Here is a 13072-nt window from a genome sequence, read left to right as displayed (position 1 = left end):
CGACCACCGGCCACACCGGCGTGTGACAACATTAATTCCTCGCTGTGGGTTGTGACCGACACGCACTTCATCTCACCGCCTGCTGCGCTGCGTTGGCTCGTGGTGAAGATGAATGGGCAGCACCACGGAAGAGCGATGGCTCCCGAAGTCACCTGCGCTGCGGTCCACGGCCAGTTGGTGGTGATGGTGGTGGTTTGTGTGGCGCGGTGCGAAATTGATTGCGGCTAATGGTTTGGCCGGTACTTCGGGAATTACGAACTATTTCACACACACACAACGACGTGTGGGGAGTGGATACAATTACACCTCGATGATCATCATTGCAACATCATTTATCCAGCCGCTGGGGCGTTTGGGAGTGTCACGCACTATGTTCCCTTCTTTTTTTTTTTGTAATTTTGCGGACACGTTCTCAACCACCACAACATCGAACGTCATCAGGACAGCTGGCAGTGATTCCATCCATAATCCATCTATCGGATCGAATCGACCACCAGTCCACCCCAGGTGTCATTCGGTTGTTAACTATAACGGTTCGGAACGAGACGACATTAAACATTTCGTGTTTGCTGGAGCACAAGCTGGTGCTAACAAACCTTGAATTGAATGTGTCATTTTCTCATCTTCATGATGCAGATGGGATTGTTCTCCACGATTAGGAGAAAACCATTCCAAAACTTGAGACTCAAATAGCAGCATTTGATACTAGAATTCCAAGCCGTAATATTCTTCAGCAATATAATCGATCTAATATCAATATTCTAAACTCATTTAAAGTTTGTTTCGCTTTAGATTAGCACTAGATGGTTTCGGGAACTAAAAACATTACTCTAATCTGTTCGCCAATTGTATATCTAGAACGTTTAGCTACTAGTAGTATTGGTAATTTAGCAAAACATTGTAAACCAATTGACAGCTCACACCGAAAACACATTTCGGTACAGAGGAAGCAATTAAAGACTATTTTTAGCCGAGTGATCCATCCGTATGCACAGCATCTTCACAATCTACGAAACATAAATTGATTACGCTGGAAAGGGAAACGTGACGAAGGTTGCTCTTGTTTATGTATAAGGACAGAGAAAATAAAGCATCGTAATTAATTTTCCCCTTACTTTTGGCAAGTCGGCTCTTGTTTATGGTTAAGTAAAGCAAGTTGCAAAGTTAATATTATTGGTTCTAGATTGGAAAGTCTGTTTGATGTTCAATATGTTTTCACAAAGAGTCTTTGATCTGAGGGTGTAACTAGATAGCTAACTCGGATCCGGATCTGGATTTTTGTTAAGATATGTTGAAAGTAAACCATATGGATGTGTATTCTTACGATTATCTATAGATATGTGTACATTCAAAAAAAAAAATACCTTGATTTCGCTCAGAACAAAGTAGTACACTTCAAAGCACAATCAGCACCCAGCATCGGATCGCCGTTTCTGCTCGAATGCTTGTGTAGCTATCGCGAACGAACCACCAGAGACGTCTGGTGCGCCACAATCAATCCTTGGCGAGATTTGCACATCATTCATCAAGAGATTGTGCGCTCGTTTCAAAGGGAACCTGCCCTGGAACCCGGCTTCAACGGGACGACAGGGATTGTTGGCAGCGAATCCGACGAACACATGCACTCCAGTTGCATTGCACTGCAGACCACCCAGCGTCAGCGGGAACGTGAACGAGAAGCAACCAGAGTTGATGCACTCGCCTCCCCGAGTACGGTTTTGATGAAGGCGAAGGAAATGAGTCCGGGTTAAGGAAGACCGAGGAAGACGAAAACGCACAAATGCAACCGAGCGGATGGCGTAACATCTGGCCGGGCACAGACAGAACGTGCGGGCGAGAAAAGCGATCGTGTGGTCTTCTAAACAACATTCCGCGATTCTTTCTTGAATTTCGTCCTCAAATACGAAACGTTGTTCCCGCTCCGGGTTTTCATTTTACCTCCTTCCTGGTGATGCTTGCAATGGATTGCAAATATTTGCTCAGCGAATGTTTTGGTGGCTCGGGAAACCGAAAGCCACGGTTAATAGTGTGTCTGCAAGACGAAGTAACATAAATATTTGGCTGTTGGCCAATCATTCAATCAAAGACGACGGAATTATGTTCTGAACAAATCTTCATCAACATCTACAAGCCGTACAGCATTCTCAAATGACTCGTACACACAATGCAATGAGACCACCGTTGCAGTGCGGTGAGTGTGTAGTGCAATTATTCCGCATGACGCGCCGAAATGAAAACCCGCTCCAAAAAGCCGTAAATGAAACTGAAACAGAAGAATCAGACTAACAAAAGCCAGATTTCGATGAAGGGGCCACCGGGGGGGTATGCCAGTATGTAGCTCCATCAACTGTCGCTGATAAGAGAACATGCATTAACGCAATAAAAGGCCCTTCCCTGCAGCGCTTGCACGGCGAAACACATAAAACGGGTCACAACCCCGGCCCGGAGAGTGGCCGGATTCCCGAAAACTCTGCCCTCTCGCGCTTGACGGACAAAGTAAATGAAATTTTCTTCCGCCGTTCGCCGTTAGAATGTGGACAACAGCCGCTGCTAGTGCCCCCTTCGTCTCGCCATCGATTAAACGACGATGAGGATGACGACTGCAGCAGAAACAGCAGCAGTCGCAGCAGTCGCAGCAGGCGCAGCAGGCGCTGAAGGTTCATGTCCGTGTCGCAAACATCGTCGTGCTGGCGCGCCATGTCCGGCCCGCCTCGCCTGCTAGCCCTACATTTATGACTGGCCCTATACTGGCACTGGCCAAAAGAGTCCTTTGTGCAAAGGGGAAATGGGAAGATGGGAAGGCGGGAACCAGGACGGACACGGAAAGCTGGTTCGCGTACACCAGCTAATGACTTTATTTTATTATGCAACGACGACGACGACGGTGATGGCGACGGCGACGGGGCCAGCAAGGCGACCTCCACCACCACCAGACCAGCACAGGGACAAACACACACACACGACTCACGCTGGCCCACGCGGAGCCAGGAATCCATGCCGGGCCGGCCCGGGACAGCCATGGCAGCAGCAGCAGCACCAGAACGACGGTGCTCGTGTGAATGGACCCATAAAAAGGCAAGATACCATGCGTCGAGTGACGAAAGGCTTTGCGTTCGCTCTCTCGCGTTGATTCCGTTTGTATGCCGGGCACCAGCGAGCACCACCGAGCACTGTCCGCGTGTTTATGCATTTCTATGATTAACCCGCCGCTGCTACAAACACCACCAGGCCCACCAACAACGCGCATGCCGGTCCGTCCGTCGCCCGGTGCGCATCATCTAGCATGGCATGGCATGATGGCCAGCATGGCCATTCCCAAAGCCATATGCATCCTAATGCGGATTGCACTTGTTTCGTTCTCTCTCTCTCGGGGGGGAGGGCACGGGACACAAATGTGATTATTCAATCTCTATTTAAAGGTTTTACAAATATTACATCTCCATCAAATGAATGCAAATTGAGGAAGACATTGACCGGGGGTCCCAGGATGAGGATGCACTAGCACTAGTACCCGGCTGCTGGTGGCTTATATGCTGCACATGAGTGTCTCATTTTGATTTGATGAACCTACCGGCGTTGGCAGGTAAGCAGGGCCAGTCCGTGCTTCTTGCACAGCAAATTCGATCACCATCAGAGACCGGAGAACGCCGGGAAATGGTCATACAATGCATACGAAATGCACGGGCATCGTGCTCTCTCTCTCTCTCTCTCGCTTGAAGCGCTGAGCGCACGGCACGTTATGCAAATAATAATCAACCCGCCCAATGTGGCCTCATCGAACGCGTCCCATCGCGGTTCGCGGGCAATAAAATCAAACGCGCAAACAAAGAAACAATGCCCCATAATCAAAACAAAACTCCTTCGAAAAAGCCCGTTCCTCCGGCCCGGCCATGGGCCAACAAGGACTCGAAGGAGTCGTCGAGTGGTTGCCTTGGGGACGAACCAGTTGGCTGGCTGGCTGGGTGACTGGCTCGTTTCAATCAGTTCGCGCGGTGGGCACACAACACATGCCCAGCATTTGGATTGGGCGCTTTTTTTTTGCATCCATGGTAGGCTGTGGTGTTTTCGGGACGGAACCAACGGAACTTGAACCGCAAGCAGGACCGCAGGCCTGACTGAGCGCAGTTGTGACCAGGACGGACGGACGGACCACGTCTGGACGACGGTGGCGGAAGGAAAATATTGGAAAGCAATCAAAATAATCAAAGCGCTAGCGCTCCTTACGACTCCACGGAGGGCGATACAATATCGGGGAACGGGCCGCCAAAGTCGCCACCGTAGCCACCAGCAGCCGAAGCGTGTCTTGTTGCGGACACGAGAACGAGAAATATGAAACGAGCCCGCCAGCAACAGCGGCAGCAGCGGCAGCATCGGCGAAAGAGGTTGTTGTTACCGAAAGGGACCAGGGGAACGCGAATGGATGATGGCAAACAGGACGCGCTACACACAACAATGAAGTCCCGTTCGCGGCAGCCAAAGGCACGTGCATTGGCAGTGATGGTGGGGCGGTTTCATTGAAAAATAAATTGAAAAAGCAGGAAAGTCAAATAAAAACATGATTTATAAACACTCGCACCCCGATAGTATGTGCGCCGGTGGTGTGTTTGCCATTTGCTTCTTTCAATTTACTTCCTTTTTCTTATGCTCTTGCATCTCTCCACACACACACACACGCACACACACATTCTATGCTACGAGAGTCTAATTATGCTCGATCTTGCCACTAGTTACACAGATGAAGGTACCAGAGGCATCAGAAGACATCGAAAGGGAAGTCATCGAAAGTGCTTTCAATCGAGGCGCGTTATCCGTTCCTTATCGACAGTCTTTATCTCTCCTTCCGCACCGATTTGGTGGATGATAAATTCTGAGCTCGATAGCGTGTACCGGGAGGCCGGAGGATTAACGTGATAAATCTCCCAGTCCTCTCATCTCTTGGTCTTTCCGTAGAATCGAATGTCATCCCCTAAGCAGACGCGAACCGAAAGATGTACAATCAGGAAGGCGAATGCTGGTTGAATGACGCATTCACCTGCATGTATTGACCGCGCAAAGCCATCTTCTTTTCCTCTTTACTGTTGCGCCGCGCTTACGACCGGTGATGGCATCGTTACGGCCTCCATCCGAGCACCATCCATCCAGCTGCTGTCCCTTTTCCGAGAACCTTCTAACGAGTCCGTAGTTCGCGTTGCCTCAAATCCCGGCACCATAAGTCGATAAACAACCATTCGGTACAGAAACAAGCTACAACAAGATGCCCGACGAACCAATGACGCTCTCGTTTGGTCTTCCTGCTGCCTTTCATCACCACACCCCTTCCGACCGAGAGAACGACGACGGTACGACGCTTAATGTCGCGCCCGGTCCGCGCGCGTTTCTGTGTGGGACGAGATCTATGGCGATAGTCTATCTTAATCCCTTGCCCGGCCAACACCCGTACCGTCCTCCTACGATGCAGATTCCGTTATCTATTGGTCGTGGCCAACTCGGCGTGTGTCCCCGTTTCGACGTCTGGTCGCCGTCGCACGTCTCGAGCAGATAGAGACACCAAATCGAACGGAAAATCGAGCTCCCGGTAATGATGCATCGATTGCACCGATGGACCTCTCGTACAGACACACACACCAGCGGCCCACCCTTACTTTCTTGCCCTTTTTCGGGACAAACAAATCACTGCCGCTGCCAGCCAGCCATCCGACCACCAGCTTCTTCCTGGGGCTGGTTTCCCGGGATTGTGCGACATGAGGCGCGTTCGTTCGCGTGGCTAACCGGCGTCGTGGCTGAAAGGTTTCATTTTTGGCGCATTGGTGTTAAGCCCGGCACGGCATGCCAAGGGTTGGCCATTGAGTAGCAGCAAAGCAGCGACCGACACACGACAGCAGAATGGCCTCTCGTTCACAAATTAATGGTTTAAGATAGTGGCGCGTCTCAAGATAATGTATCTTAAGTTCCGCCGTTTTGTTTACTCCGGTAACCTGTTGGTCCTGCTCCGTCCAGCGGTTCCGCGACTCTGCCTGGCCGCCATTTCCTCATTTCCTTTTGCGAGGCCCTGGGCTGCAGGTACAACGCAATGGATTTAGTTACCAATGTTACCATGGTTTCGTCCATGCAGCGTGTTCTAAGGATCCTAATCAAAACCTTTGCACACGAATTCAACCGTATGCCAAAAGCATGGTACGCGTCAGAGACCCCAGAGAATTGGTTGCCGTACGGCCTCTCGATTGGAGAAGCACCACATTCTGCCCATTTCTTCTTCTAGTTCTTTTCCTTGCTACTCCTCTGCTATCAACATCCTGCCAGCGAGACAACCACAAAACCCCCGGTCTCCCTGTGGCCACGAGCCGTGTGCCTTATAGTGGATTTTGGAAGTTGTTTCGGGGACCACGGAAAGCGAAAAACAAAAAAAACGCCACCAAACCCAAAACCGGATGTGGTTGAGCCGTGCGTGAAAAGGGGTTTCACTGAACGGTACCGTACGGTGGTCGGTACCGTACCAGGCGAAGGCGTTCGGGAAGTCCGACAGTTCCGAGGACCGTTCCCGTGTTATCGTTCCCGCTTCCTTCCAATTTCCCCTTCCTCTTTTCTGTATGTCTCGTGGGGTTTCCTGGGATGATACCAGCAAACGGGTTGACTAGCGGTCGAGTAGAAGTCTTCATCTTCTTCATCTTGAGCTTCGAAGCATTGGTTCCGGCGATACTCGGCAGTACGAGATTTGTCGTGAAGCCACCGAAGGCCGCCACTGTTGACTGACGAGAAACACTTCGTCGTCATCACGATGCTCGCAGCATTACCCGCACCGAACGCAGCGCTGACATTCAGATTTGATTTTTCGTACGTTTTTGGGCGAACAAACATGGCCGCAATCCGGACCCTTGCTGGCCTGTGCATTCCCCGGCCCGATGCGCCTAGTATTTGTGGCAGCATAATATTGACAACTCGCTGGTGAAACCATCATTCCATGCCCGGTGGATGATTCCAATTTGGTATTCAGGTCCAAAACATGGTGCGCTCGGAATGGTCATCGCGGTCCAAACTGTGTGGTGACGTCACGCGGCGCGTTTTGTTTGTACCGTAATGCGCTGTGTAAATTGAAACTCATGCAGGTGCAGCAAGACGGGAGAAGGGGAGGCTCCGTCCTCAGCCCTCTAGCGGAACCGTTTTCGTTTGCGACATCGTGGATCGAGCTGCTGCCTTTGAAGACCTTTAGTTTTCTTTTCATTATCTTGGGCAGACGACCCCGGGCTCGGGCCCGAAATCGTTAATAATCTGTCATCTCCACGAGAGCGCGAGGGGGTTTGTTTGAGTTGGCTCTTCACAAATTCCCTTTCGGTCGGTTGGCCGGCTGGCTGGTTGGCTGCAACTTGCAGCACCAAGCGCCAAACTTGCATAACCCCAACAAGTCCCCGGGGATGCACTTTCTTTTTTGACGTTTAGGTGCGCTTTATGGTTCCCAGCACCGGGTAGCTGGCCCGGGGAAATCGAACGTTAATCGTGAGAATAAACAATCACCACTAAACACCTAATACGCTCTCGATATGATTGGTGATCTCTGCCCGAGGCCCTCATCCACCGCTAACCAATGTGCCATTCCTCAAACTTAATCATATTTTGGGAATACGTTGCTGAATGTTAAGTGAATGACACAACATATTTTTTGCACAATTCCTATATCCCAACGAGTTCCATTACAACAAGCATGGCCCACAACAGCAGCTATTTATCGCGGTTCGCGGCGCGAGGCCATTAGCGCGTGGATCGGGTCTGGTCTTTATTGCTCGCGCGGCCACTCCGGCTGCCGTGGCTGCCAAAGACAAACGGGAAGTGCATTCTAGACCGTGTGATAAATGGCGACCCTTAAGAGGCCTCTGAGCTGAGTCCCGAAGTCCGTCACATCCGTCGAACACATGTTGTTCAGCCCTGCCATCCCGAATGGGCACCATTGTTGCACCCATGCGGTTCTAAGATATGGTCCGAAAATGGTTCTTTTCCTCTGCTGTCAACACGCCGCCCGGACCTGACCTGACCTGACCACTTTTCCCTTCACGAAATCCCTTTCGTTCACACACACACACACACTCAAGTGGCTCGTTTTCGCGTTGGTTGTTAGCCGCGAGCCGAGAGGTCGAGAGCCATCCTCCGATGGATCGTCTTCCTGGCTACTAGATCCCTTTTGGTGGCTAGGCAACCAGCAGGACGGACCAGCGGACGGTCACAATCTCATGCGCGCACACACGCAACGGAACGTCACTGTCACTTGACGCGTCGTTTGGCGCTTTCGGTCGCCGGCATTAGCATTCCACTTGGTCCAATCCATCCTCCTGGCGACGATGAGGACGGAGAAAAGGGGAACCACAGTCGGTATGTTGCCAATGTTGCCAATGATGGGGGTTCTGTTCGCGTTCTCGCGATGCGTTTCCTTGTTCCTCCGCCTTTGTACGGTGGTCCTCTTAACGGAGAGGTCGCGCGAATGTTTTGCGCCTAAAATATGCATAAAATGTTGGCAGCGATGGGAGGGGGGGAAGAGGACAGCGACACCGTGAAGCAGCCACTTACGCGAGAACCAAGCAAGCAAGCAACCGATCCGACCGGCCTGGCCCAAGGGCGACGGAAGACCGACCGACCGTTTTCGGTTTGGCGTCCCCGGGTGTTTGTTGCGGTTTGGCCCAAGCCAACCACTTGGGTGCGTATGCAAAGAAGAAGGAAACCGACTGCTGCTGCTGCTCGTGACAGTCGGATACGTTTCGCGAGAGCCTTCCGTTGGTCTCGGCGGTGGCGGCGGTTCGGTGAAGTGATTCATGTATCAATTCATGTTTGGCCGCCTCAGAAACAGGTCGTTCCGGGAATTCGGCCCGGGAGCTGCAGTTGCCTTAAAGGGACACCGACAGACACGCACACGCTTGCCTCATGGGCCAATGGCCCATTTCTTATTTCTCACCTGCCACCGTTTGCCGATGCTGATCCTGCTTCTCATGCGTTGCTTCATTCATCAGGTTCCGCAACCGAGTACTAATGTGCTCGGTAAACATTCCGGGGCAGAGGAAAGCGATACCCTACGAGCAGCGACCAGCAGCAACCTTCCCGGGGGCCGTCTATTTGCCGGCGAAAGCGAACAAATCAAACGATCCATTCGCACACGGGTACGCGTTCCGGCAACGGTTAGATATGTATGTACCCCGTGGAGGTTCTTCTCTGGAAGTCTGCGCGTCCAGGTGTTTGCCTAAGTACAAATCAATTAACACCTGGGCCAGGTGCCTGGGAAGGGGCGGAGAATGGGGCCGAGGTTAAACAGTTAATTAGATTCCTGCCAGCAGTTGTGCAATCCATTAGAAGTGAGCCGCACCACACATCGCCATCGTGGTTTGATCTCGCGCGCATCTTCGCGTGCATCTCCGCGAGGATTGCAAAATGCCCGAGACGAGTTGCCGCGAATACAGCAAAAAAAAACGGGGGTTTATACCGTTGTGGCCTGTGTTACTGTAACGCCGTGTACGATGAAGACATCATCGCGCATCCCTTTTTTCCACCCGCGGGATCGCGCGTTCCCAAGAAACGTCAAAACTTCTCACAAAACCACGTTTCACGGGAGACTGTTCGGTTTCGACCAAGATGCACAATGGTGGGATCAGCACACACACACACACATGGAAGCTGGCCAAGGGATGGTAAGGGTGCGAAGGAGAGGGGACGACATTTCAACTTCTTCAATTTAAAATTTCCCAAAAAGCCAAATTGCAAATTGATCCTCGGGCGCGTAACCCGTACTCGTGTGGGACTTTCGCGGCCACGGGATGGTTTTTGTCAAGTTTTAAGTGAACTTAACGAGCGGTGGCCGTGGCCCGTTGCTGGACCGAAAGCTTGTTTAGCTGCGCGTTTTCTTTACCGCTGGGGCGAGGAACAGTACTATCGGGGGAAGCTGATTCCAAAACAATTACCCCGAACGACGGACAATCCGGATAGAATTTGCGCCGGATAAGGCACGGTGCAAAGGCTGCTTCTCGGAATGCGGCATCTTGGCGGTCTCTGTTGGCATCGTTTTTGGATTGCGAAGCTACACCACGGTGATTGTTTTGCTCCGAGATGTTTCGAGATGCTTTGACAGAGAGAGAGAGAGAGCGCGCACACAAGTGGCCAACGGCAAAGACACAGTTTCGAGAAATAATAACCCGTGGGGGGTCCGAAAGGATTGTAAAGGATTTATTTGGTCGCTGGACCGTACGAAGCCAATGAAGGAAGCATTCGTCTGTTTGGAACAAGCACGTTTATGGTGGTCAAACTGAATGACGACAACACTGGCGAACAGCTTGTCAAACACCTTCACCTTTTAGCAATGTGATCAATAAATGGATCCACCGTCACCTCCTTCACCCTGCTTAACATAATTAATCTGCCAACGTGCTGCCGCCTCAACAAATCAAACACACAAAAGCCAAGGACCGCCGAGAACATCGAATCGAATCTCATCGTACAAGAACGACTTTGAAGAACGAGAACTTCGCGAACAACCCATAAATCGGGAAGTCCAGACAAGCGAGATAGAGAGAGAGAGAGAGCGATGAAGTGAGATCAATTGGAGGCTTTGCTGCCGTTTTTACAGCCGCATCGTGCACTAGAGAGCCCCCCAAAAGCACACAGGTCCCGGCCGATCGGACGAAACGGACGGACGGCCGAAAGTCATTAAAAGCGTCGCTCCAGGACGCGCGCGCGCGCTCTGTGCTTGATTAGTTAAACTGGACCTGCCCGTTCTCTGCGTGCCGTGCCTGCCAGGGGCCTGCGAGCTGCCACCGTCAAACACTCATCAGCCGGCTGGCATCGCTGGCAGGGTTTTGCGCAGAAATGTGCGCAGACTACCGATCGGTCAGGACCGAACGGTCCGAACCGAAGGAAACGAAGAAGCATCCACCGTCCGAGAGTCCGAAAAGGTGGTATGCGGCCGGCGAGCCCTTTTACGAATGGAATCTTAAGAACATAAACCCCTCGACTGATAGCCCGTCGCATGCCATCCACGCTGGTTCGTCCACCGTAGACTCCGTTGGTCGAAGCTTGTTTGCGATTAATCGCCGACAAGCAGTTAACATTCTCCACACTTTTACCCGTCTTGGAGCTCTTGGTTAAGGCGTCACCGGATGGACACACACACACACCGACAGGGAGTGGCGGTCTGTCGACAAACCTCAAGGAATGAAGAAGTTGGGGCACTTACCTTCGAGAAGAAGCTCCTGTCAGGCTACCGGAGGGGACAGACTGGTGCTGTGGTTCCGTGCACTTCGCTGGCTATCAAATCAAAGCACTACAACCAACCCTAGGGCGGTCTAAGGACGATCGTACGTCGGTTTTTTCGCCCCGGTTCTATTCAATTGGTACACTGGCACTAAGGACAGGGAACAAAAGTACACTTGTCGCGATACGTAGCACCGCTGCGCACCATTGGAAGAGAAGGAAAATTAGCCAAACCAAGCACTACTATTAGGCCGGAACACGACACCCTCTAGACACACAGACACATATTACGCGGATAAACCACTTCACTATAGCGCACTCGCAAGGACATTAGAATGAATCGCTTTATCGCTAAGTAGCATTCAAGTTTCGATGGATCACGGAGAATTCGATGGATTCTACTAGTACCAGATTGTGAATTTCTTCGCTATCATCATACTGTCGTATTTATGTTTTATGCTGTCTGCCACACAGCGAACCAGCATTTGGTCTCAGACTCTACTCAAGATATTTTCCAACAAAACGGTGAAAGTGGAGGGCAAAGGGAAAAGCAGAATTCGTGAGGAATTCACGGCACAGTGAGAATCGCTGAAAAGCGATCCAGGAGACAAACACAAAAAAAGCGCAACATTAAGGTGCCCCCTTAAAGTGTAAATCTTCTTCAACTCCAGCATCGGCGGTCAGTAATGGCCGTGCAATCGTAATCCCTTCAAACCCCGAAGAAGAACACAGAGAGCAAAAGAGAGAGAGAGAGAGAGACAGCATCGCAGAAGGGTGGCAGGATAAAGACCAAAACACGAATTACCCACGAAAGCTCCATCGAAATGATAGTAATCTTCAATTCCAACCAATTCCCCCCTCCCGTGTAAGCCCTGAGGGTCTTCTGCCAACAATAAAAATCCCCGCAAAAAAAAGGTCCAGAGCGGACCTCCGTGCATCGAGCGCACCCGGGACGCGAGAGGTGCAACATCATTCGCCAGTCCGCAGAAACCTCAAAGCGGAGAAATAGAATCTATAGCTAAACCAAGGGCTGCCAATTCAGCGCCAAACCTCTGGAGATCTCCAATCCCCCCGATCGCCAGATTATCGGGATTCCGGATTCCGTTCCGTTTGCCGTTTTGTTTGATGTTTTTTTTTTGGTTTTCCAGAACGGATCCCCGGCAGTCACTTGCGCGCGTTTCGAGCACTTTCCGGGAAGTGTTTAACGATCGGACCACCGATCGATCGGTAGCCCAGCATGTTCGCTGCAGATCCGGCGCTGCGATGATCACGCACCTTTCCGTAATTAATGTTGCAAACGCACAACCGCGCGACACAGACAATTCGTTACAAACACACACACAAACACTCACGCACAAAAAAAAACCCTTCTTTTGTAAGGAGGTGAGGATCTTCTACTAATCCAATCGCTTGAGGCAGAGGATCCACTCGCGAAGAACCGTACACGAGAAAGCTGCGGCCACTGCTGCTGCTGCTGCTGCTGCTGCTGGTGCGCACCGTACTAGTTGAGCGCAACGTTCAGACTGGCCGCGGTTGCCGTGCTCGGTGGTGGAAAAACCGTTTCCAAATGGTCGGAGAGTCGATGCCGAAGAAGCCCCGGTGCTGGTGGTGGCCCAACCACGGTTCGTCCGTCCGTCCGTCCGTTCCCGGGAAGAGTCCGGATAGCTTATCTGGCGGATAGCCACTACACATACATACGAGCGGGCGGGGTATGGGCGGGGGACGGGAGACCAAGACGACGAAGATGCATGCATGCGTGTGCGATCCTGGCGTCGAAGTCGTCGCCGCCGTCGTCGTCGTCAGGCTTGACCATTAGCTAAACCGTGGCCGCAGCATGGTGTGTGCATGTATAATA

The 13072-nt window shown here is 51.6% G+C and overlaps 1 protein-coding gene across 5 annotated transcripts in view; it reads right to left on the bottom strand.

Moving 5' to 3' along the window:
* LOC125950672 (papilin) overlaps nucleotides 1-12759 on the bottom strand; it is a 63065-nt gene extending 50306 nt beyond the window's left edge. For 4 of the 5 annotated variants that reach the window (XM_049678867.1, XM_049678871.1, XM_049678870.1 and 1 more), the window contains exons 1-2: nucleotides 12493-12741; nucleotides 11201-11414 (exon numbers count right to left, since the gene is read on the bottom strand). The gene's annotated coding sequence lies outside the window, so the exon portion shown is untranslated. Of the gene's footprint in view, nucleotides 1-11200; nucleotides 11415-12492 lie in introns of all 5 variants that reach the window. The other variant, XM_049678868.1, reaches the window with a different exon arrangement.
* Between the last annotated feature and the right edge of the window lie 313 nt (nucleotides 12760-13072).

The sequence above is a fragment of the Anopheles darlingi genome, chromosome 2, assembly GCF_943734745.1.
Source record: "Anopheles darlingi chromosome 2, idAnoDarlMG_H_01, whole genome shotgun sequence".
NCBI classification, from domain to species: Eukaryota; Metazoa; Arthropoda; class Insecta; order Diptera; family Culicidae; genus Anopheles; species Anopheles darlingi.
This window is presented reverse-complemented; position numbering and strand designations above follow the sequence as displayed.